This window comes from Delphinapterus leucas, chromosome 6, assembly GCF_059928025.1.
Source record: "Delphinapterus leucas isolate spDelLeu-1000000601 "Yukka" chromosome 6, BTC_Dleu_Yukka2, whole genome shotgun sequence".
NCBI classification, from domain to species: Eukaryota; Metazoa; Chordata; class Mammalia; order Artiodactyla; family Monodontidae; genus Delphinapterus; species Delphinapterus leucas.
The window spans coordinates 92,581,083-92,607,250 of NC_143134.1; the positions used below are offsets into that span (position 1 = coordinate 92,581,083).

At 40.7% G+C, this 26,168-nt stretch overlaps 1 long non-coding RNA gene across 1 annotated transcript in view; it reads left to right on the forward strand.

Annotated features, from left to right (window-relative positions):
* The first annotated feature begins 219 nt into the window (after positions 1-219).
* LOC111188048 (uncharacterized) overlaps positions 220-26,168 on the forward strand; it is a 74,356-nt gene continuing 48,407 nt past the window's right edge. Inside the window, exon 1 of the long non-coding RNA XR_002648340.3 lies at positions 220-481. This is a non-coding gene — a long non-coding RNA (uncharacterized LOC111188048). The remainder of the gene's footprint in view (positions 482-26,168) is intronic.

Here is a 26,168-nt window from a genome sequence, read left to right on the forward strand (position 1 = left end):
CCACACGGCATGGCAGGGCCTTGGAGAGATCACAACAGGGAGATGAGACAATTAGCTCCTCGCATTCTTCCTGCAGGAACAAATCCGGGCCCCCATGGCATCTGTCCCCTCCTGTTCCTCCAGCTGGCCTCCTTGCCACGTGCACGCCCTGCCCGCAACCAGGCCCAGCTGCTTGCAGCTCTCCTGCCCACTTCCGTTTCCAGGAGGGGTTCCGGAGGCTGGAAGCAAGGGGGGCGGAGTGATTGATGACAGTGCGCGCGTGCCCCTGGACTCCTCATCAAAGTTCTCCTACAGGGTTGGCAGCTTTATGTTGAAAGCTGCTCCGTAGCTGAGGCGGCATATGGACTGTTGACAGAGCAGCTGCTGGGGAAGAAGACGCTGAAAGGAAGCCTCAAGGGATAAACAGAGAAACCCATGTCACCACGTGGCACCCAAGGCGCACTGCTCAACGCCCAGCTCGCAGACTCTCATCTCCTTCCGGGTAAGGAAAGTGGTTTTAGGCAGCTGCGCTAGATCTTATGCTCTTAAAATAATGCTCATCATCATGTTAACATTTGTTGGGTGCTTACGATGTACCAGCCAGTTCTGTAAACTACTTTAGGTGCATTATTCCAACTCCTCCTTCAAGCAAACCTCAGCCAAAATAACTATTATTGATCCCATTTTCTTGTTTTTACAGATGAAAAAACCAATGCTAGAAAGTTTAAGGGTATCATGCTGGTCAGTTAGTTAGTAAGTGACTCAGGTTTAACTCCAAAGCCCTTACTCCTAAACATGACTGTGGTTTTCTCCCGCAAGCGTTGTGAGTGTCAGATCCCTGGATTAATACTGGTAACTAAGATGCACCCTGGTGTGATTTACCATGCAGGGTGTGGCACGGAGGCATGCAGTGAATTAGATGAATAACATATCAGTCAACCCTGGGGGGCGCTGCTTTCACATCCATTTTGCAGGTAGGAAAACAGGCTCCTCAGGGAGTCTTGCCTAAGACCTCATACTAAACTTGGCAGACAGGAGACTTGAACTCTGATCTTCAGAATAGAGCTCTGGAGTTTTCTCTGCCCTACCTGGTGTGCATCAGGTTAAGTGGGGAGAGAGGTAGGCTGGGTGAAGGGGGGTGGAGAAGCATGAGTGAGAACATAAAGCTATGAATGTGATTTATTTCAGTCAGTTGCTGATATCTTAATAAATCCCTGGTCTGTAGAGCCTGGAGAATATTGTTTCTCCAGGAGAAAACAAGAGCCTCTAGTTTCAGCAAAAAGATGTTAATTTCTTTTTTCTTGTTGTCAGAGCCCCAACTGCATCCCAATCCCCGGGGAGCTATGGGTCAGTCTCTGTCCCTCATGTCTGTCAAACGCCATTTTCCCCAGGTGGATCAGTTGCCCCAGCTGGCAACCTGGACCTTCCAGACATGTAGACAGAAACCAAGAGCCCATTCATCACACTGAAAGCTGTTACCCGACAGAGATCCAATCCCATCATGAGGCTAGAAACTTGGAGAGAAATGAGGCGGACTAATTTTTTCAGACTCCAGAGGGAAAAGTTCCCCAGTATCAAAGGCAGCACCATAAACCGCATGAACAGCACTATTAGCTCCACGTGGGTGTGTGGCAAGACATGGCTTGGCTGTTGGCATGAAGACGAGAGCAGAAGCCTGCCACATCTGGATTGCAGACATTTTTAAGGGTCCACTGAGACCATAGGCACTTCTTTTCCAGCCTCTGGGAGGCACAGGGGTACCCTGAGTGGGTCCTCGTAGATAGAGGCAGAGGAACCAGACTCCTGGGCCCTTCTTGACTGACACTCTCCTTTCCTTTCCACCCTCCCCCCAGCTACTCTCTCCTCAACCTCATCTGATACTCTTTGACCTCTGGGTATTTGCTTATGCTCTGCCTAAGCAAGGATGTGCTTATTATGCACATCCTTCCTCCTTTCTGCCCACTAAACTTTTATTTATACTTAGAAGCCTAGCTCAAGCCACACCCCTTGCACTCTCCCTGGCAGAACTGGATACTTTCTGCTCAAGATTCCCACAGCACTTTGCGTATTCTTCAACTTCTCATATTCTATTGCCTTTGTTTGCTTTAAGGGTCTGTTTCCCACACTAGGCAGAGAAGGAAGTAGCCAGCCCTATTCCCTTCCAGAAGTCCAAGGACCTGGTAGATTCTGATGCTTGTTTGTTGCTCCCTTTTGAATGAACAATAAGGTGTGATGTCTAACCTTTTGGCAACCTCAGGTTGATTTTCTTTTGTATTATTCATTTTGTACAAACTCCTGAGGGAGCTTTGAGAGACCAGTGGGGAGCAACTTGGAGGACTCGTGAGATGCTGAGACTCCTGGACTTTTGCCCATCCTGAGTTTCTATCCAAACAGAAATATGTATGCAGAAAAAATATCTTCCCAGGCCAAACCTGGGTATTAGAGAGAGAAAGGGCTTACTGGAGACAGATTTCAGTCCCAAAGACCCCCACAGGGCTTCTTGGCACCAAGAGTGCTCCCTCCTCAGCCCTTCCAAGCCTTGGTCATGTCGGTATCTTTCCCAGCATCCAAATCAGACCAGAGGGATTCGTGCCAGTCAATTCCAGCTTCCCCGTCATTCTGCACACCAGCCCTCGATCTAGAGTGAGTCACCCACGCTCAAGTTCTTTCACTTGTGGATAACAAAGCTGCTGACCGCATAGGATGGTTACAAGGATGAAATGAGATGTTATTTATTTATCCACTTCTTATATATTTAGAGTTTTTTATTGCCATAAAACTAACAGAATAAAGTGCCCTGAAACTTCACCGTAAGCTTGACAGTTTTTCTTTCCATATATGTATATACTCAGGTAACTATCACCCAGATCAAGATTTAGAGCTAAATGAGATTTTAAAGGCTGACAGCTTATAAACTGTAAAGCACTGAAGAAATGTTGGTTTTGAATTATTACCAGGAGGTGGAGCCTCTTTCCCATTGAATTCCTCTCCTTCTACAAGATCTAGGTTTCTAGAAATCATTAGCATCAGTTGCAACCACCCTAGCAAACTGTTGCAGGTGCCAGGGCTTCAAGGCCCCAGCTAGGCAGAGTGGCCATGGAGACACAGCCCACACAGACCCACAGCTCTCTGAACCACTGCTCAGGGCATGTAACCCCTGTACCCACTCCCTCAGACACCAGGATGTCCTCACAAAAGGGGGCTTATGACAAAACAGCTGTTGTGTAGTTTCAATTCAATACAACTTGACTCAAAAGATATGCCCTGTATGCTAGGCCCTGGGCAGAGAAGGGGAGAAGGAGCTTCCTAGGCTGGGCACTCCAAGGGGGCTTATAGACTGTGGGGCTGTGGACATTAACAGGTACTTACCTGTGAAGTGAGGCCCACAGTGTCACCCTTCTCTCTCAATCCTCTTCCTGAGGATTCCCAGACCTCTCTCTCTAGCGCTGGCTGCTCCTCTGGGCTTTAGCCAGCTTCTCTGCTTTATCTGCTAGGTGTTTCCATTTGGCTGCCCCCTGGCCCCTCAAGCTCAGGTGTGTCCCTAAGAAAACTCATATTTTTACCTCCTACACCTGGCTTCCTCCTCCTGGCTTTCCTTCTTCATTCTGGCATCACTAACCCCCAATCATCCAATCAGAGCCATGTCCCAGGGACAATTTTGCCCTTGCCATGCTTCTTCTGGCCCTTCTCTACTGCCACCTCTCCATTACCTCTGGAAACCCTCATTCTGCTGGGAACCTTGGAGCTGGCTCTTTGCCAAAGCTGGAATCTGCTGCCCCATTCCCAGCCATTTCAGGACCTAGAAACATGGCCCTGCTCTAGAAGTACTCCCTGAGTCCTTCAGTTGCATGTTATCAACCTCATCTGCCTGTTGACCGCTGCCACCCTTCATGTGAACCTCTTTCAGGGCCTCTGGACACTTTCTACCTCGTCTCACTCTGCTCTCCCTGTCTCCTGGTGCCTGGTGTGGTGTTGACCCTGTCATTGGTGGATCAATGGATGAGTGCTGAGTTCATGACGAGACAGCATAAGCAAAGGCAAAGCTGCTGAGCCATTAATCATACTTTCAGAGACCCCAGCCTTTAAAAAAAAAAGACCAGGATATGCTAATTCAAGTGGGGGCTTGAGAGTCTTCTTTCACCTTCTCCATCTCTGACCCTCGTGCTAACAGAAAAGGACAGGTGGCTGACACCTCACCGTCCTCAGTGTTTGAAAATGCTGAATCTGGAGAAACTTTGTCATAATTACCTACCCACTTGAAAGTACAAACTCTGTAATTTGCCTTTAAGTGATCTTAAGTTAATATAAATAATGAAGTATGCTCAGAATACTCAAGTACTGGTACATCCAATTGAACACAATTAAAATTAAGATGGATTTATTAGTATTGTGACTATTATTGATTAAAATGGTAATGATAAATAAGGAGAAATGTTAAGTACAACAGGGAGTTGGTAATATTTCTTCAAAGTAATCATTTTGCTGTGACTACCCAATTATTAGTACATTTAATGTGTTATTCAGTGCAATTAATTACCCACTTTGCTTCTGGGAAGGCACTAGGAAAAAATTGCTTTCTGCCTGGAGTGGTGGTTGCTGAGGAGAGGGACTGGGAAAAGCTGCTGCTTGCTGGAGCCTCTGTGATGAAGACCATACTCTTTGGGGATGTGGCTCCCAGCAGCTCTGATAGAAGCAGCAAGTTCCCTTGGGGAAGAAGAAGGGACACAACAGAGACCAGGTTCTTGGTCTCACAGTCAGGTGCTTTTGTAGCCATGGGAAGTGATGGTGAACAGCCTGGAGAGTGAAATCAGAAAACCTGGCTTGCTTCACTCTGTATGACAGACTCTAGGTCCATCCACCTCACTACAAATAACTCAATTTTGTTTCTTTTTATGGCTGAGTAATATTCCATTGTGTATATGTGCCACATCTTCTTTATCCATTCATCTGTCGATGGACACTTAGGTTGCTTCCATGTCCTGGCTATTGTAAATAGAGCTGCAGTGAACATTGTGGTACATGAGTCTTTTTGAATTATGGTTTTCTCAGGGTATATGCCCAGTAGTGGGATTGCTGGGTCATATGGTAGTTCTATTTTTAGTTTTTTTAAGGAACCTCCATACTGTTCTCCATAGTGGCTGTATCAATTTACGTTCCCACAAACAGTGCAAGACACTTCCTTTTTCTCCACACCCTCTCCAGCATTTATTGTTTGTAGATATTTTGATGATGGCCATTCTGACCGGTGTGAGGTGATACCTTGTAGTTTTGATTTGCATTTCTCTAATGATTAGTGATGTTGAGCATCCCTTCATGTGTTTGTTAGCCGTCTGTATATCTTCTTTGGAGCAATGTCTATCTAGGTCTTCTGCCCATTTTTGGATTGGGTTGTTTGTTTTTTTGATATTGAGCTGCATGAGCTGCTTGTAAATTTTGGAGATTAATCCTTTGTCAGTTGCTTCATTTGCAAATATTTTCTCCCATTCTGAGGGTTGTCTTTTCGTCTTGTTTATGGTTTCTGGACTGGGTCACCTAGTTGTGGGACGTGAGTTTAACCACAGCGCCTCCCAGAGGTTCATTTTTCTCATCTGTAAAATGGGAATGATATAGCTTGCTGGCAAAGAACTGTATGTCAAGGGGATCTGTCAGAGGCACAGATGTGTGGGGCCTTGGTGACTGCTTATCAGGAGACAAGACATCCCCCAGGCTCAGTCTGACTTGTGGATTTGCTTCTGGTTCCTGTAAACCACCTCTGGGAGTTGCCCCCTCAGCCTGTCCTAGGTCCCTGATGCCTTAAAGCAAGGTGAATGTGGAGGGTTACACACCTGCCTTCCAGCCCACTTCACCCATATCCCCTGACCCAGGTTATAACGTCCATGAATCTCCTTTCCCCTTCTCGCTGGGAAGAATGTAGATGGGTGAGATGATGAAATAACAATTGTTAAACACTTCTGGAGAGCTCTTGCCCATTCATTTCCTTATTTGTGTGTACAACCATCCTACTAGGTAAAGTAGGTTTTATTAACCCAATTTTAAAAACAAGGACACCAGGGTCTAAAGAGGGAAAGTGACTCACTCAAGGACACAGAGCAAAGTGGTCATTTGGGGTCTTGAACTTGAATCATCCGACACTGAGAACCATGTACCCCTGCCTCTTTAGCTTTCCCATTGTATTGTCACACTTCCTTATCTCTGGAGTCTTCTGGCTCCCAACCCTCCCCAATGCCAAAGATTCACTGTATTGTTTCATAAAGCTAATTGCTAGTTTTTATATAAAGGTTTTATTTTATGAGCTCCAAATTGCCCAAATTAGATTTTATTAAGTTCACATGTATGATTTTCCTTGTTTTTATTAAAATTAAGTTCACTCATTTGCCATTTACAAGGGAGTTTGAAATTAGGATCGCTTTGTAGCCACGGAAACACAGGGAGAATCTTATATGTGATCAGACTTTTACCCACAGAATGGGAAAAAAAGGCAGCTGGTAATTAGGTGCATAATTCATAGGCAAGCTCCTGGAGCACATTGGGCCTGCTCTTCTGCTTTGTGGTTGATGGTTTATGAAACTCTTTCCAGTATGGCTGTGTGCTGGGGAGGGGTGGGAAGGATAAAGTGTTGGAAGGAGCTGGTACCAGTCCCAGCTCTGCCCCTCCTTCATTCTGCGGCTTTGGGAAAGGAATGTCTCTTGTTTTGGGTCTCAGTTTCCCCATCTGTAAATTGGGGGATCAAAGAAGTTAGGCACAGAAAAAAGTTTTCATCCCTTGTCTCAATTCTGACTGCTGGCAGTGAATGGCCATAATGCTGCGATGGGAAGGGTTTTAATGCCATACCTGGACTCAGCAGAAAAATGCATCTTGATTAACTAACTCATTCAGCAACTATTAACTGAGCAACTACTAAGTACCAGGGACTCTTCTAGGCACTTGGGATAGGTGAACACATCAGAAGAGGCTTCTGTTCTCAGGAAACCGCAAGAATAACAACAGAAACAGACAACTAAATACATCACATTTAAAAGATGATGATAGGGACTTCCCTGGCGGTCCAGTGGTTAAGACTTCACTTTCCAATGCAGGGGGTGTGGGTTCGATCCCTGGTTGGGGAGCTAAGATCCCATATGCCTCATGGCCAAAAAGCCAAAAAAAGATGAAACAGAAGCAATACTGTAACAAGTTCAATAAAGACTTTAAAAACGGTCCACATCAAAAAAAAACTTAAAAAAAAAAGACGATGACATTACAAAAGATAAACCAGAGAAAGTGATGCTACTTTAGATATGGGGGTCAGCCAAAACCTCTGTGAGGAGGTGGTATTTGAGCTGAGACCTGAATGACAAAATAGGTCCAGTCATGAGACGATCTGGTTGCAGCAAATGGACAGATTGCAAGGTAGGATGGAAGTCAGCATGTCCAAGGAACAGAGACAAGGCCAGTATATCAGGAGAGGTGGAGATGGGCTCAGAGTGGTAGACTGTGCCTAGATGGTGACTGATTAGTTATGTCTGCACTGACATAATGGGGAAGAGTGTTTCTAATGTGTGCCTCCTACCTGCAATCCCTGGACTAAATAATCCCAGCAATGATATTTCAGTATTCCGCTGGCAAGAGCCCCTTCCTGGTATAGGGGTGGGACTCCACTTGGGTGGATGGAGGGGAGAGTCAGGTGAGGAAGGGCGTGACATTTGAACTGGGCTTTGATGGATGCTCATTTCCATACCCAGGGGTGACATGCCCCTCTCCATGGCATCCAGTTTTGTCCTGCAATGTCTGGAATGTACTTCTTCCTGCAATTTAGGCAAGACACCCTGGTCTGGGTAAGGAGGATTGTCTGTGGTGGCAGAGAAGCTGGGCCCAAGTCCATGCTCTGCTGTTCTTTAGCCACATGACTTAGCTGGTCGCTTCAGTTTTTCTGAGCCATAGTTTCCTCATCTTTTTTTTTTTTAGAAGATGTTGGGGGTAGGGCTTTATTAATTAATTTATTTATTTTTGCTGTGTTGGGTCTTTGTTTCTGTGCGTGGGCTTTCTCTAGTTGTGGCAAGTGGGGGCCACTCTTCATCACGGTGCGTGGACCTCTCACTATCGCAGCCTCTCTTGTTGCGGAGCACAGGCTCCAGACGCGCAGGCTCAGTAGTTGTGGCTCACGGGTCTAGTTGCTCCGCGGCATGTGGGATCCTCCCAGACCAGGGCTCGAACCCGTGTCCCCTGCATTAGTAGGCAGATTCTCAACCACTGCGCCACCAGGGAAGCCCTCTTCATCTTTAAAATGGGACAGTAATAAAATTTACCTCTCAGAGTTCTATAAGAATTAAATAATAAATTAGCTAATAGGGCCTTTATAAAATGTGATTTCAGCATTTTAATATTTATAACATAAATTAGTTACAATGCTTAATAAAATATTATTACTAGGATTTAAAAATTATTATTATTAGGACGACTCCTGACACTCATTCCTCAAAAGAATTTGATGTTTTTTCTTGAGTGTAAATTGTCACAGCTTTTATGGAAAGTAATTAGCAGAATGCAGCATGCCATGTCCTAAAAAACTGCTTGTTTCTTTTTGCCCAGAAATTCTACTTCTTAGAATTTAACAAAAAGAAATAAGTGGACTTCTCCTTCTGGCTAAGATGGAGTAGCCAGAAGCAGCCTAATTCTTCTGCTAAGAAGTAGAAATGCTGAACAAAATACAAAAGAAATGGAGATGAATGAACTATTGCGACAAGCAAAAGCAGGGATGAATGTCACAAACATAATGTTAGGCAAAAGGAACCAGATGCAAGATCTGTACAATTTTATATTTGAATTTTATATAAAATTCAATACAAATGATATATCTACAGATAAGATATATGTAAATATATAAAATTCAATCATGCGGTGTTGAAGGTTAGGATAATGTTACCCTGGGAGGACGTGCAGTGACTGCATGGGGGCACAACAGGAGCTGGGGTTCCGGTAATATTGTTTCTTGATCTGGGTGGTGATTCTATGGAGTGTTCACTTGGTGAAAAAGCATTAAACTGTACATTTTTGAATTGTGCACTTTTGTACATGTATGGTTTACTTTGACTTAAAAAAGTTTACCTAAATAAAAAAGGAAAGAATTTGGTTTATGGATAAAGATGTGTAAACAAAGAGCTTTATCACAGCATCATGTATAATAACGAAAAATAGAAATAATCTAACAGTCCAAACATGGGAAATACTTCAATAAAAGTATTTTATTAAATACTTACATAAAAGTGTTACTGATACTCTTTAAAATGGTGTTTTCAAAGAATTTTTAACTAGGTGGGAGAATTTTAATATTACAATGATAATTGAGTAAAGTATATACCATGAACCTGTATGCAGAATCTGAGGCTGGGTTATAACTGGGCAACCTTCTTAGCCCTGAAGGATGCAGCGGGTGGGAGAGGCCGAGTGTGGGATGAACCCCCTTCTGCTCGGCATCTGCTTTTCCCATCTTCAGGGGAAGATTAGGATAAGGTTAGGATCCCATTTCCTGACCTAGTTCTCTTTGTTCCCCTCTCGAAAATCACCCGCATCCTTTCACCACTCTCTTCAAATCTCCACCGCCTTGGAAACCCCACCTAGGGGCCCTGTCCTCTCCTCCAGAGTCCCTTGCCCTCCTTGGTCTGAGTTCTCTGGTCTGGATTGCTCCCCAAAGTCTCCCGCCTAGCACTCCTCTCCAGTTCCCACAGTCAGTCCAGATGCAAGTCTTGGGGAAGAAGAGAAATATGTTCCTACCTGCCCCATAGTTTACAAAACTGCTCCTGCCTGCAAAGTTGTTAAGTGCTGCATGTTATTAGTCAGAGTTGTGTTTGAAACTCTCTCCATGGTCCCTCTCACCACTTGGCTGCCCACCCTACCCCAGGCCAGTCATATTGGATTTAGGATGGCTGCTGCCTAATTACATGAAGATCTGGGAGAACCTTTGCCTTCACCACGTGCAAGAGCCTGGCTACGTTCCTGTTCAGGCCACCTTCCTCCCCACTGCTCCTTCTTAGAGCCTTGGAGTGGAGTGGGGGAACACCTTCCACATTTTCTACAATGAATTTTCATTACTTTTATAATCAGAAAAATATTAAATAATGTTCTTTTTCTCTACGAGTGCTCTAGATTAGTGCTTCTCAAATGTTAATGTGCTATGCCTACAAGTCACTTGGGGAGCTTGTTAAAATGCAGCCTGTGATTCTGTAAGTCTGGAGTTTGCCCTGGCATTCTGCACCTGCTCCCAGAGGATGCCAATGCTGCTGGTCCATACCATGCTTTGAAGAGCAAAGTGATAGAGAACAGCTGGAGAGTAGGTGCAGGCTGTGATCTATCTCCTTGCTCTTCACTGCCCCCAAGCCCCCATGGTTCACAGGTCTTTACATTTTGCTGAATATTTAGTGTAACGACGATTAAGAAGTCTTCCAAGAAGGCTGGAGTCTACATATGTATCTGGGCTAACCAGAGCACTTTGGAGGTTAGTTCTTTAGAGAACAGGTTCTCAGATTTGAGCCCCCTTACTCCCCAAGCAGATATAACAAGTTGAACCCATGGAAATGGACTTAGGTAAGAGGCAAGAGGCCAGTACTTTAGCCCCAGCTATGCCTATGACTCAGTTTCCCAAAGTGTAATTGATGGAGTTTAGTATAAGTTGTTGGTAAAGATAATGATTTTCATGATCCTGTGAAAGGGTTGTCATGAAGTTAGGGAGCACTCAGTTACTGAGTCCTCACTGGAGGCGGAAGGGCAGCCTCCTGGGTGTCCTAAAGGGGATTTGAGCATCAGAGGGGAAGGCAGCAAAGAGACCTAGGGGATCCTGATTATAACAAGTCTCAACTAGCCTTCATTTTCCAGTTCCATTACAAATAAAAAGTTCTTATAATGTCTTCTTGGAAAGACAAATAGGAAAATATTGAAGCTACATTGTGAACTATTTGTTTTATTATTCGAAATTTCTGAATCAAGCAGTGCTAGAGTGGAAAGGACACGTAAAGGCCTCTAGTTCCATCTGCTCAGGTGTTTTGTAGAGCCTTGGAGCTGTGGTTAGAGAAAGCCCCCCAAGTTCAGAGGGGACCAGACCTTTTGTGATGCACCCTGGAGTCTCCCAGAGAGATGGCTGTGGTTATCTGGCCTCCAAACAAACACTTCCAGGGACAGGGGATGACTCTGGCAGTCTTTTCACCACTAGGTGGGTCTGATTGTTCAGGAATTCTCCCAGGTGAGTGGAAATCTGCCTCCCTGTGGTCTTCACCCACTGACCCAAGCTCTAAAGTAGGTGTTTTCAAACTTCCCTGGTGACGAGCATCTCCTGGGAGGCTTATTTAAAATTCAACCCAACTCTAATCCATATAAAACAGATTCTTAGGTCATTCCTGGAGATTTTGATTCAATGGGGCTTGGGAATTTTTTTTTTTTAATAGCCATGCTTACTCCCTTCAGGCATATGAAATCAGTGAAGGGGGCATTTGGAAACCAAGATTAATTCCTACATGAAAAGATGCTCATCATTGCTAATTATTAGAGAAATAAAAATCAAAACTGTAATGAGGTACCATCTCACAGTGGTCAGAATGGCCGTCATTAAAAAGCCTACAAATAATAAATGCTGGAAAAGGTGTGGAGAAAAGGGAAACCTCCTACAGGTAGGAATGTAAGTTGGTGCAGCCACTATGGAAAACAGTATGGAGGTTCCTCAGAAAACTAAAAATAGAGTTGTCATAGATCCAGCAATCCCACTCCTGGGTATATATCCAGACAAAACTATAATTTGAAAAGATACATGTACTCCAATGTTCACTGCAGCACTATTCACAATAGCCAAGACATGGAAACAACCTAAATGTCCATCGACAGATGAATGGATAAAGAAGATGTAGTGTATATACACACACAGACACGCACACACACACACACACATGCACGCACACAATGGAACATTACTCAGCCATAAAAAAGAATGAAATAATGCCATTTGCAGCAACACGGATGGACCTAGAGATTATCGTACTAAGCAAAGTAAGTCAGAAAGAGAAAGACAAATACCATATGATATCACTTATATATGGAATCTAAAATATGACACAAATGAACATATCTACAAAACAGAAACAGACCCACAGACATAGAGAACAGACTTGTGGTTGCTGGAGTGGGGGGAAGGAAGGATTGGGAGTTTGGGGTTAGCAGACACAAACTATTATATATAGGATGGATAAACAACAAGGTCCTGCTGTATAGCACAGGGAACTATATTCAATTTCCTGTGATAAACCATAATGGAAAAGAATATAAAAAAGAATATAGATATATATATGTTCTGAATAACTTTGCTGTATAGCAGAAATTAACACAACATTGTAAATCAACTATACTTCAATTTTAAAAAAAGATTAACTCCTTGGACGCAAGAGGAGCATCCACTATTGAAAGTGGCAGATATAGGCTGACTTCTTTATATAATATTTACCATATGAACTGGTAGGTAATATTTATTTTTTCATCTGAACTTAAAATATGAGGTGTGTATCTATACATTTCTTCTAAATGTTTGAAAATGCCCCTATCTCTGTGATTGTGAGAAAGATCAGTAAGGCTGTTTTAAGACAGATAAAACTGAACAAGGGATTGAGAGAAGATATTAAAATATAAAAATTAGCCCACTAACATAGTTGTGATTAATAGTAGCAAAACTGAAGTTAATGTCCAATATTCAGGTTAGTGGATTAACTTTAATTTTAAATATGTTTGTCAAAACCTAGGAAGAACTATAAAGGTATTCATGTCCTTCAATCCAATACTTTCCCTGGAGTTTTTCTGGAATTTTAGAGTAAGTAAATCGTTCAAGAGAAGATAACGGAGCCTTATGCACAAAGACGCTCAAAGAGGCATTATTTATAGTTTCAATAAAATTATGAACAAATTCAGTGCTAACAATAGGGTATTAAGTAAATTGAGATATAACCATGAATGAAATATTATACAGCTATTAAAGTGATTAGAAAGTCTACACTACACATCAACTTACACAAATGCTTAAGACAGACAATGTAAGTTAGCAGAATCAAAATCTGGTCAATTTATACTTTTTTTTTGGTATATGGCTGAGTATTAGAAGAGAACATGGAAAACGCACACTTAAATAATTATTTGCTTAATAAATATATACACATTTAAAATAGTCTCAGTAATACAATAGTGTGACTATAAAGCCAATGGAATAATCCTTTTGGAAGAAGTAGAAGGTCAAGCCTTTGATAAATCCCTATTGAAACCAAGGACCCAAAGATCTTTGAGGTCTTGAGGGAGGGCCCTCAGGGTCAGCTGGTTCAACTTCCTAAGCATTGTAAGGATGTTTATTTTAGTACCCCTGACATATAACACCCTGTTCTCTCCCTGACTTCTGTAACTGGTAAGCTACCCAAGAAGTTTTCCTCAAAGTTCGTGCCTACCTTTGGGAGAGGCCCAGTGTGGGGGGGTGTTGGGTAGAGGCAGATGCTCAAAAGTGCAACTAGGAAAGCCAGACTTACCATCTCAAATTTTGTTTTTTCAGACCAAAATTCTTTTGTTCAGAGCAGATTGGCATCAACTTCTCAAAATTTGCATCGTAGAACAAAGATTCATGTTTGAGTAAAAACAAAGAGAACAGCACAGCTTGCGACTCAAAGGTTCCTCCTGCCCCCACTACCACCCGCTCAATTCTCTATTTCTAGTCTGCTGGGCAGAGAAGCCCATTGAGTCGGACTGGGAATGATTTGCTGAGGCGAGAGCTTCTATCAATAGAATAAAGGATGGGCCCAGGGCAAAGACTCTAGGAGAGCTGGCTTGGGGGCTGGCCCAGGGCATTAGGTTTCCTTATTTCTGGGTTAGTGACAATGCTCATGAGCATTAAATTTACCAGGTTAGAGTCTGCATAAATGTGATATTACTGCTTATTTTGCAATGAGCTAGATTTATGTAGAAAGAGCACATGTTTCAGCATCAGAAAGCCTGTATTCAGTCTTGGCTCTGCTACTTATTAGTGATGGGATTTTGGCAATCACATCCCCTTTCCAGGCCTCGATTTCCTTACTTATGGAATGGGCAAATAATTGCTGTCTTGTACAACTCACAGGGTTATTGTAAAGGTCATTTAAATAGTCAATTGAAAGTGCTTGATAACTGCAAAGTATTATGCACACTAATTATTTTAATAATTAATAATGGTAATAGTGATGTCACAATTCATAATTTTATTCCGGAGTCCTAAATATTGATTCTTGCAGGCTTGTAATTATATAAGGGATGATTTATTGGCTGCCATGTATTGAGGTTGTAGTATAAGTTAAATTTTTTTTCCAGCTGTGCTGATTGGGGAAAGGGTGGTGTGCAGGTGGGGTGGTAAACCAGGAAACTGAAGTATCTGAGGAAGACACCTGTCCGGAGAAAGCCTGACTAGATACCTTAGTCCAAATCCTTGAGTTATATATAATGAGGAGCATGCAAGCCAATGTCATAAATGATAGGAAGGCATCTTGAAGTATCTTGTGAGAATGATGAATTGGAGGTGTCTGAGATAGGTCAGATGGGGAGCTGGCCATTGGAGGGACTTCTCATTGACCAGTGACACTGAAGCAGATCCACTCAGGACCAAGGGGGAATACAGGTGACCAAGAAGGTGGGTCACCTTCCATCTGAGCCTTCTCTAGACGATTTGTACCCCTTCCTCCCTTTCTTCCTGAATCTCAAGGCCAGGGACCTAAAACCCTGAGATGTGAATCTACAGTTCACTGCTCCCTCTTTCCCTTTTATCCCATCCTCCAGCTACACAGATGGAGTGATGATACGTAACGCATGCTTTAAAATGTTCCTTATTACTCAAATGATACACTGATTCAATTCTTTTTGTAAAAGAGCTAAAGGAGACAGATGTGGTATGTAAAAGGAGGTGAGCTCCCTTTCCCCCACTCCTCCACATCCCTAGAGGAAGTGTGGTGGATGCTCATCTCCCCTCTTGATGCATTTACACACATACATATATTAATCACATATCACTTTTGCTGCTTGCTTTTTTCACTAAGTAATATATTGTGGAGATCTTCCTACTGCCATATCTCTAATGCACTCTGCTTTCTGAGGAATGGGTAGACCATAATTTACTTAACTATTTCCCTCCCTATTAACAGTAAGTTAGGCTTTTATTTCTTTGCTACCGCACACAATACTGTGATGAACATTCTTGGATCCATGTACAAACACTTGTACAATGAGTTGTGTGGGGCACACAAACAACTATTTCTTGTGGGAAGAGTCCTAGGAATGGAATAGCTGGGTCAATTGATACGTGCGTTTGAGATTTGATGAATGTTTTCAAATGGCCTTCATCAATTGGCCTCACCAGTTTACACACTTAGCGTGTATGAGAATGTCTGTTTCTCCATATTTTTGCCAACACTTGGTATCTTTTTTTACTTTTTGTAAAATAATTCTTTTTTCCCTGACTAATGCAGCTTTGTGTGATTATGAATTGTGTGTGAATTATTAATTTTCTGTGAATTGTCTGTTTATTTCCTTTAGAAAATTTTATAATTGAGTAGTCTTTTTCTTTCTGCTTTGTTAGAAACTCTGTATGTTCTGGATATTAATCCTTTACCAGTTAAGTGTGTTGTAAATATTTTCCCCTAGTCTTTTAACCTTGGCTTATGTTTTAACTTGGTTTATGGTATATTCTGACTGACAGAATTTTATAAATTTTATGAGCTTAAGTCTATGAAATTTTTATAGTTTCTAGATTTTATCTTTTTGTTAGGAAGGCCCTAACATTCTAAATTCATAAAATACATTCACCTATATTTTCTTCTAATATTTTTATAGTTTTGCTCTTTAACTCATCTGAGGGTTATTTTCTGTGGATGGATGGTGTGAGTTAGGAATCTAATTTAATTTCTTCCCCAGATGAATAGATAATTGGTCCAGTCTCACTTGTGGATTAGTCCATTGTTCCTCTACTAAATTGAACTACCACCTTTATTGTATACTTAATTTTCATATGTAATCGGGTTTATTTCTTGGTTTATTAATCTGTTCCATTGATCTATTTGTCAATACCTGCACCAATACTAGACCATTTTAATTACTGTAGCTTACAGTGTGTTTTGACATCTGGAAGGATGAGACCTGAATAAAAAATGCTGTTAATTTAGGCTGGAATTGCATTGATGGACAAATGTGGGGTAAATCAGTGTATTTTCAAAACTAAGTCTTCCCAATCAGCTTTATCACTTCACATATTTAAAAGGTTTTCATGTTATTTGATCTTCAAATAGATTTTACACATTTAAAAATTATATTTGTTTTCTAGGAATTTTATCCTTTTTGTTATAAATTGAATCCTTCTAAAATTACTATTTAATTAATACTAGTATACAGGAAAGTTACTGATTTAAGTATATTGATGTGTATATCCATGTTTTGAACTTTCTTATTAGTTCTAACAGTTTTCAATTGATTCCCTTGGATTTTTTTAGGTGGGAAATCGTATTATCTCCAAAAAGTGAAAGCTTTTTTCCCTTTCCAAGATTTATGTCTCTCTTTTCCTTGTCTTTTGAACTCTGGGGCAATAATGCCTCGTATCAGTGATAGCAACCAGTTTTGTCTTGCCCTTATCTTTAGTGGGAATGCTTCTGAGATTTCACCATTAAGTATTTCATTGTTGATGATTTCTGACAGGTATCCTTTTTCATGTTGAGAACTTACATTCCATTCCTGACTTACTGAGATTAAAAAAAATTAATTGTGAATCTTGAATTTTATTGACTCCTTTTTGTATTTAATGAGATAATATTACTTCATCTCTGTGATAAATTACAAGATGAATTTCTCTAATATTGAATTGCCCTTTGCCCCTTGGATAAGCTCTTTTTGGACAAAATATATTTTAAAAATATACTCTTGTATTTGATTTTTTAATATTTATAATTTAGGATATTTGCATCTCCATTCCTGAGCGACAACTGGCCATACTTTCCTATGATTCTTACTCTCCTTGTTCTTGTCTCTGATGTTATTCTATTTCTAGCTATAATCTATGGCCACTCCAGTTTTCTTACTCTTCTCTGAACACCTCAAAGACAGCACACTCATGGCTGGATGCTGGATACACCTGACTAAATATCACCACCTTAACTAAACTCACTGGCCCCCATCATCCTCTACCCCTTTAACCTGCTCTATGTCCTCCATAGCATTATTTCTATCAGAAAGTATATTATTAACCAAATTGTTTCCTTGTTTATTATCTGTCTTTTCCTACTAAGCTATCACCTCACTGTAGCAGGGCCATTGTCTCCCTGGGTGCTGCCACATGTCACAGAGTAGATGCTCAGGAAACACTGAATGGATGAGTGGTTTTGTTTTGTTTTTCCAGGCAAGGGGCTTGGGAGACAGAATTCTCGGTCTATTTAGGTTTGAAACATGTTTCAATTTTGTCTTTTCCATTGCATGCTAGTTGGTTGGCACAGGATTCTAATATTTAAGTGCCAGTCCCTGCATTTGCAAAGTGGGGATAATAAAGGCACTCATCTCTTGGAGCTTTAAGGGCACTCAGTGAGAAATGGATATAAAGTACTTCTCACTATGCCAGGCATGTAGGTAGCTAGTGTTCAGGAAATGCTTACTATTATTGTTACCAACTTCCTCACACAACACAGAGAGTCCTCCCCGAGTCTCAGTTTCTCCTAACTGTCCAAGGTAATCCCTGCCTTGCTTATTTCACAGGGTGATATGAGAATCATGAGCATGGAATTTGAAAACAGTGAGGTGTCATGTGAATAACGTGATTCTTGCCTGCCATGTTCAAGAAAGAGTCCCATTAAAGGAACCAGGGAAGTAGTGTGCCCCTTGGGCAGAGAATAGACCTGGAGCTGGACAGACCTGGGTTCAAATCCTGACTCCATTTACCAGCTATGTGACTTTGGGCAAATTACAAGCCCCTCTGATCTTCATCTTTGTTGTTATTGCTGTTCATTCTGTAAAATAGGTGATAATAACACCTACTTCATGGGGTTACTGTGGGAATTAGATCAAAGTGAATATATAAAAAACCCAGTTTAGCATTTTTCACAGAAGTGGGTATTTAATAAATGATATCTATTAATATTATATTTGTCTATGAAAAGGATTGGCAAGCCATAATTTAGAACATTCTCTTTCCAATTTCCCATCATCGAAATAATCACACTTCGCACATCCTCACTGGCAGATTTCACAGCTAGTGCATTCAGGAAAAGTTATTTATTTGAATAACAAATTCTCTGCCCAATTCCCTGAACTGCACATTCAAGCAGGGGTTGTTGTAAGTCGACAGTGTGGGGTGGACTGAGGTAGGTGTGGTGATGATGGTCGTAGTGCTAATATGTGCGGGCCCCTCGCTGTGTTCCAGGCACTGTGCTAAGAGCTTTACAGGCACTCCCTCGTTCATCCTCATCTTACAGATAAGAAAGCAGGAGCCCAGAGAAGCTAGACAACATGCCCAAGGCCACATAGCTATCGAAGACAGAGGCCATATCTGAGCCAGCTGCCTGACTTGGGAATCCTTGTTCAGTATTAGAATGGGACAGAGGTGTTTGGGCATAACAGCTCTTCTTTCAAAGCTTACAGAACAAAGGGAGAGCACAGGCCTCCAGTGTGCCACTTTTCACGGGTATAGGTTACTTGCTCGTAGTATGTGCTTGACTAATACTTTTTTGAATGAATGAAAAATCAACGAATAAATGCATCAACAAAGGTAGTCTTCCTCTGATAACCCTTGTAAACAAGACCATAAGTGTATGCTGTAAAGTTTACAAATAAATGCTGGAGAGGATGTGGAGAAAAGGGAACCCTCCTACACTGTTGGTGGAATGTAACTTGGTGCAGCCACTACAGAAAACAGTATGAAAGTTCCTTAAAAAGCTCAAAACAGAGCAGCCATAAGATCCAGCAATCCCACTCCTGGGTATATATCCAGAAAAAATGAAAACTCTAATTTGAAATGATACATGCATCCCAGTGTTCATAGCAGCACTGTTTACAATAGCCAAGACATGGAAACAACCCACATGCCCGTCAACAGATAATTGGCTTAAGAAGATGTGGTATATATACCATGGAATATTACTCAGCCATAAGAAGAATGAAATATTGCCATTTGGAGCAGCATGGATGGACCTAGAGAACATTATACTTAGTGAAGTAAGTCAGGCAGAGGAAGACAAATATTCTACAAAAATATATATGGAATCTAAAAAACAATACAAGTCAGAAACAGACTCACACACATAAAAAACAAACTTATGGTTACCAAAGGGGAGGGGGGAGGGACAAATTAGGAGTATGGGATTAACAAACTACTATGCATAAAACAGATAAGCAACAGGGATTTACTATATAGCCCAAGGACTTCTATTCAATATCTTGTAATAACCTATAATGTAATATAATCAGAAAAAATAACTGAATCACTATGCTGTACACCTGAAACTAACACAATATTGTAAACCAACTATACTTCAATATAAAAAAAGAGTATGCTATAAGACTATATGCTTATAAAAGAGTGTGTTGTAAATAAGACTATGAGATCACAAAGAAAACAATATCATTCACTTTTAGCCCAGAACTATAGGCAGTGCTCCATCTTAGCACCTGTTCTTGGCATTTGTTTTCTTCTATTAATTATTTTAATCTATGTGGCAGGCTCACCAAACCCAGGCTGTGTTTCTCAGCTTCTTGTGCTGTGAAACGGATTCTTGCCAATGGAATGTGAGTGGAATTGATGGGTGTCACTTTCTGGCTGTGGTGGTTAAGAAGTAGACGTGTGCTTTCTTTTATTTTCCTCATCTGCTGGCTGCATGCAGGGGATGAGGACAGAGCCACAATATGGAAGGAACCTGGGTCCCTGGAAGACTGTCCACCAAACAGCAAAGCCTGTGTTGGATGTTCCCATGAGCGACAGAACTTTTGTTCTGGGCCACTGGAATTTGGGTATTTTTTACAGCTCTTAGCACAGCTTTTCTCAAAGCTTCCATTCCTTCTGCATTATCTAATCTCCTTCGTAGAGTTTCAAATATATATATATATATATATATATATATACACACACACACCACATATATGTTGGTTCATTTTGTTGCTGATAATTTGTGAAAGTACAATGAATAAAAAATAGAGGCAGAAGAAGAAGGCCCTAGAAGTTCCTTCTCCCTCTCTTCTCAAGGTATAGAAATGGTCATTATAATTTACAAAGTAGTTTTCCATAAACATTTAATCCTTATAATTCAGTGGTGCATTTACTTTTATACAGAGGAGGAGATTAAAATTCAGTTAAGGGATTTTCCCCAGGTCACCCAGCTGGCAATTAAATGGCAGTGTGGGGACTCAAACCAAGTTTGTCTGGCCTTGCCTCCTCTGCTTTTTTTTTGTCACAGCACACTAATAAATGTGAAGTGGATAAGTTCCCTTTCTGTAAACAGGGTGTCTAAAATGGTTCTGATAAGTGCCTTGTCTCTTCCTTCTTTACACCTTTTTCCTCTGCCAGGGTTTCCTTGGGATGTAGTGCCGAAAGCTTGTGATTAAAAACAGCAGCAGAAACAAGAGGAAAACATCCCTAAAAATAAGTAGTGCCTTGAAACACAATGTACATGGACTTTTAGGAGGTGGACGGGGGTGTGTGACATAGAGGAGCCATAGGGAGAGCTTTGATTCTCCACAGGAGGTGTTTTTCTATTGTCAGCTACTCCTGGGAGGCTCCACGAACTTGATCTCAGAACCAGGGGCAGAAAAATTGGACTCATCCTTCCACTAAGGCATGAGAAGACTTCCTTCAGGAGTTCAAACTGCTTCTAAGGTAGAGCCCAATTAGCCCATGTAGATTATGTTATTCAATTATACGGTTGGTTCTAAAGTATTTAATGAAATGGGAAAATGCTCATCCAAAAATACTGAGTGATAAAATAGTATGATGCAAAATAGTATAATCAAAAATTTGTTGAGGGAACCCTCCTGCACTGTTGGTGGGAATGTAAACTGATACAGCCACTATGGAGAACAGTATGGAGGTTCCTTAAAAAACTAAAAATAGAACTACCATACGACCCAGCAATCCCACTACTGGGCATATACCCTGAGAAAACCATAATTCAAAAAGACTCATGTACCACAATGTTCACTGCAGCTCTATTTACAGTAGCCAGGACATGGAAGCAACCTAAGTGTCCATCGACAAATGAATGGATAAAGAAGATGTGGCACACATATACAATGTTATATTACTTAGCCATAAAAAGGAACAAAACTGAGTTATTTGTAGTGAGGTGGATGGACCTAGAGTCTGTCATACAGAGTGAAGTAAGTCAGAAAGAGTAAAACAAATACCATATGCTAACACATATATATGGAATCTAAAAAAAAAAGGTCATGAAGAACCTAGGGGCAAGATGAGAATAAAGACACAGACCTACTAGAGAATGGACTTGAGGATACGGGGAGGGGGAAGGGTAAGCTGGGACAAAGTGAGAGAGTGGCATGGACATATATACACTAGCAAACGTAAAATAGATAGCTAGTGGGAAGCAGCCGCATAGCACAGGGAGATCAGTTCGGTGCTTTGTGACCACCTAGAGGGGTGGGATAGGGAGGGTGGGAGGGAGGGAGACACAAGAGGGAAGAGATATGGGGACATATGTATACGTATAACTGATTCACTTTGTTATAAAGCAGAAACTAACACACCATTGTAAAGCAATTATACTCCAATAAAGATGTTTAAAAAAATTTGTTGAAATTTTTATATAGTTACATACACACTTGACAAAAAGACTGAAACAGAATACACCTCGGTGTAGCTGGAATTATTTCTGGGTGATGAGATCTGAGTTGAAATTTTTTTATTTTTAAATTCTTTTCTGTCATTTTTAATTTTCATAAAATAAACTATTTTTATAATCATAAAAAATGTTAAGAAATAAATAGAGGTTGGTTTTCCTTGAACTGATTTGATTTTAAGGTTTTTGCTTATTTTCAAATTATAGCTTTGTCAGGAGATAAAGGAAAATTAAATGAGTTACAGAAAATTTGCCACAAATAATAAATTGCTATTAATGTTATAAATTATATAATCAGTTATCAGATTAAAATTAAAGCCACCATAACAGGTTATTCATACAACACTCCGAACTTTCTTATTTATTCTGAGTTGCCTTGTCTACTACGTAGAGTTTAGATAACATATAAGTTGTTTCATTTTGTTGTTGATGTTTTGGTCTGGTTGAGTTTTTCCCCCCAATTATACAAACAAACAGATTCAAAACTCCATAGCTAAAATTAAAAAGCAGACTAGATGACAAAACATATGTATGTAAATTTGACAGAAAGTTCAGAATTGCATTTTCTAAAGAGTGTTTTAAAAGTGTTCTTTATAAGAAAACAATCAAGTCCCTAGTAGGTAAATGAACAAACGCTGTAAGCATATTTTGCTCAATAATAATATAACTAATGAAATATAACAAATGGATAAATGTTAATTCTGACTAGGAATCAAAGCAGTGCAATATAAACAACTATGATAAACCCCAAATGCTGACAAAGATAGTTGTGGACCTGGTGAGCTTCTCTGCAGCCTTCCTTGAATCACCCTAGTGATAGCTATCAAGAGCCACTAACTACCACTCTGACCGTTTCTCTCAGTTATCTCAATTATGGAAATCTGCTGTGCAGATAACTCAACAGAAACAAAAGCCTAAATGAAGATAAGAATTAATTCTAGTATTTTCTCTAAGTGTAAGGAAATATACTTGAAGCAACCCAATGATCCACCAAATAGGAATGGAAGTAAATTCTAGTATCCCAACTTAATAAAAGGTAAGGCAATGGTTATAATGACAATTGTGAGGATCACACAGAACTATGAAAAACATTTATTATACAATATTAAATGTAAAAGAATATACAATTATATTTATGCTATGATTGCTATTACTTCAGTGTAAAATTGTATGTGCCTATGATCAGGGATGGAAAAGAAGAAAAAAATGAAAGCAGTTGCATCTCAGTGAGGTTATAAATGATCTTTCCCCTTTCTCAAATATTTAAAAAAATTTAATTTTGAATGTGTTTTAATGAAAAGAAAGATTTTTATTCCTACTCATCTCCATAAATAAAGAAAAATCTTCTAAATGTGAGATTCTGTGAAATTTGAGTTGATTTAATTCTTGTTTAGAAATAAAAATGATTAAAAATCACTACTATTGGCTAATTAAACAAATACTTATTGCACTTCATATTTATTTTCTATAGTGGTTGTAACAAATTACCACAAACCATGGCTTAAAACAACACAAATTTATTATCTTATGGTTCTGTAGGTCAGAAGTCAGACACGGTCTCACTGGGTTAAAATCAAGGTATTGGCAGGACTATATTCTTTCTGGACTCTCAAGCAAAGAAGAATCTGTTTCCTTTCCTTTTCCAGTTTCTACAGGCTGCCTGCATTCCTTGGCTTATAGCCCCTTCCTCCATTTTCAAAGCCAGCCATGGCAGGTTGAGTCCTTTCCACATTGTATTACTCTGACCATCTCTTCTGGCTTTTCATCCACTTTTAAGGACTCATGTGATTAAACTGGGCCCACCTGGATGATGTTCCTATCTCAAGGTCAGCTGATTAGCAACCTTAATTGCATCTGAAGCCTCAATTCCCTTTTGCCAAGTAAGGTACCCTATGAATCATTACTCTGACTGCCATAAGCCCCTACTCTGTGCTACATGTGGTGCTAGTTGATATTGGGGAAAAGGGGAGGTGGGCTCAAAGATGAAGTTAATGGTTAGAAGTTTAGATCAGCCATCAGACTCGGGAGGGCAGCATGGTTCCTTTTAGCTGGAAGACTCAAGGTGGGGTGGGGGGAGGGTTCATGGTGAATTGGCATTTGGACTGGGCCCTAAAGGGTAGGTAGGATTTGGATACAAAAATTGGCAGAGAAAGCCAATGGCATTTCAAATAACAGATATTAAATGAAAGCTAGTGAAATAGCCATTTTTGTAAGGGAAAAATGTTCAAATATTGACTTTTTAATTCAACCTCATGCATCAAAGCAAAAGGCATGGGGGCAAAAGACAGCACTAAGTGTCACAGGAAAAATCCAGAAAGTCTCTTTTACCTCCTTTCCAACTCAGCCAGAACTTCTAGTTTGTTAATCAGCTGTTCATACTCTTACTTTTTTCCTTACACAGCCTCCAAGGTGCCAGTTATGCAGTTCCCTTCCAAGTAAAGTAGCCTCTTAGCAACCTTTTTTTCATGGTTTATGAAAGCTTCATGCTTTGAGCCGAACAAATTCTGCTGTTTGGATTGGACCAGCTGGAGCTAGAGGCTGCTTAACAGAGAAACTCCTACTGAATGCCAATTGTCTGGCCCTATCAGATTGTCTCTGCCTAGGACAGTTGAGCGGGAGAGTCCAAGAGAAGGCAGAAACCCCAGGAAAGGGGGAGAGACAGACGAGGTGAGCATTGGCTCAGAGCTGCTACTACATCCTCCCAATAAGCTCCCCATTACTGAAGAGTGTGTATCTGTTTCTTGAAGTCAATGAAAATAGTGTTTGGCATGTTTTAAAGAGGAATCATGAGGCCCCACCAAACGTCTGAGTCTGTTGTGTTTGCAGGTTATTTTGGTTATTAATATTTTCCTATTGATTTGATTATTCATGAGCTGGAAACACTCCTTCTGGTAGCCAAATGCTTCTCTTTTGCGCCTTATCACACAGAGCTTCTATTTACTGATTTTCAGATAACTACCCATAGAATTTTTTCTCCCATTCCTGGATAGACTCTGTATCATATCACATCATATCACTTTATCAGTCTGGGTTCACAAAGGTGAGGCTGCTCCTGAACCTCCATGTCTAAAATTCAGAGCAGACAGCACTTGGTGGATGGTGTTGCCACAGACTCTGCCTTAATAACCAACTCTAAATGACAAAAGCGGAAAGATAGGGTTAGAGTGAATTACAAGCCTTTGCATTCAAATTTGTGGGGTTCCCCCTATAAAAATAGAACTCTATTAAAACTCAAAGCAGAGGAGGACTTATGACAGCTGCTGAGTTGCAAGGCAGGCAAACCCCTAAAGAAAAAAAATAGTAGGCTAGTTAATAAATTAACTCAGGAAAGAAAAAAAGGCAACTAAATAAGACAACTTCGAATGGTATTATTAGTTATTACTATTATAAGACGGAATAAAATGGAAGCAGGAAGGAGAGAGAAAAGAAATGGTTCACAAAGCATTTCTCAGAAATTGAGAATCAGGAAGATTTTGAATTAACCCCTCTTTATAATTACATGCTTCAAAGAATTACAAAAAGGACATTAGAAACAATAACCGGCAAACTGGAACTCATTACCAGGCAACGGGAAGAAAGAAAACAGGCTTGTAAATGAGAGGGTAAAGCCAGCCAGACTCAAGAAATTCCATAAATTGTGCTTTAAGACAAGAGAGGGCCTTGAAGATTGGCAGAAGAGGAATGTTCTCCGAGGTACAGGTAAATCTGAACGAAGTGAAAAAGAAGTAGGAGGAAAAGAGGAAGAAAACAAAGAAAAATTCTCACAACAATACGGTTTGTAGGAACAACTCAACAACACCCGCAAACAGAAACCCTTTTATGGTCCCCATTTATGGTCCCTTTTAATACACCAACCAAAATAAGAGCCCAGCCACAGGTTTTCTTTCCAGCCAAAATGTGTCTTTGCATTTAAGAAGAAAAGATGTTTGCACACTTAGAAAGTCCACAAAAAATAATCAATCTTGGTGCTGAAAGAAAACATTCAGAGGTCAGAGAAATTTGTTACTCTCTTATCTCAGGTGAGGTTAAGAGAAGGGCTGTGCTAGGTTGGGCAACCTCCCACCCTGGTTGTGCTGGGATGGAAAGGTTCCCCAACATGAGGGACTTGCTGTGCTACAGACAAGACAGCCCTGAGCAAACTGGGATGGCTGGTCACCCTAGCACTGGTTTCCTCCATGTGACAACCTAGGCAAGCTAATCAGGCTTGACAGTCAGTAAAATTAAGATAGAGAATTCTCTAAACTCTTCAGGTACTGAATTTTCAAGTTTGTTGTTTTCTTCTGTCACCTAGGAAAATGTTCCTAGAATATTCAACATTTGCTCATTCATTCACTCATCCAGTTAAATAGTGACTGTGGG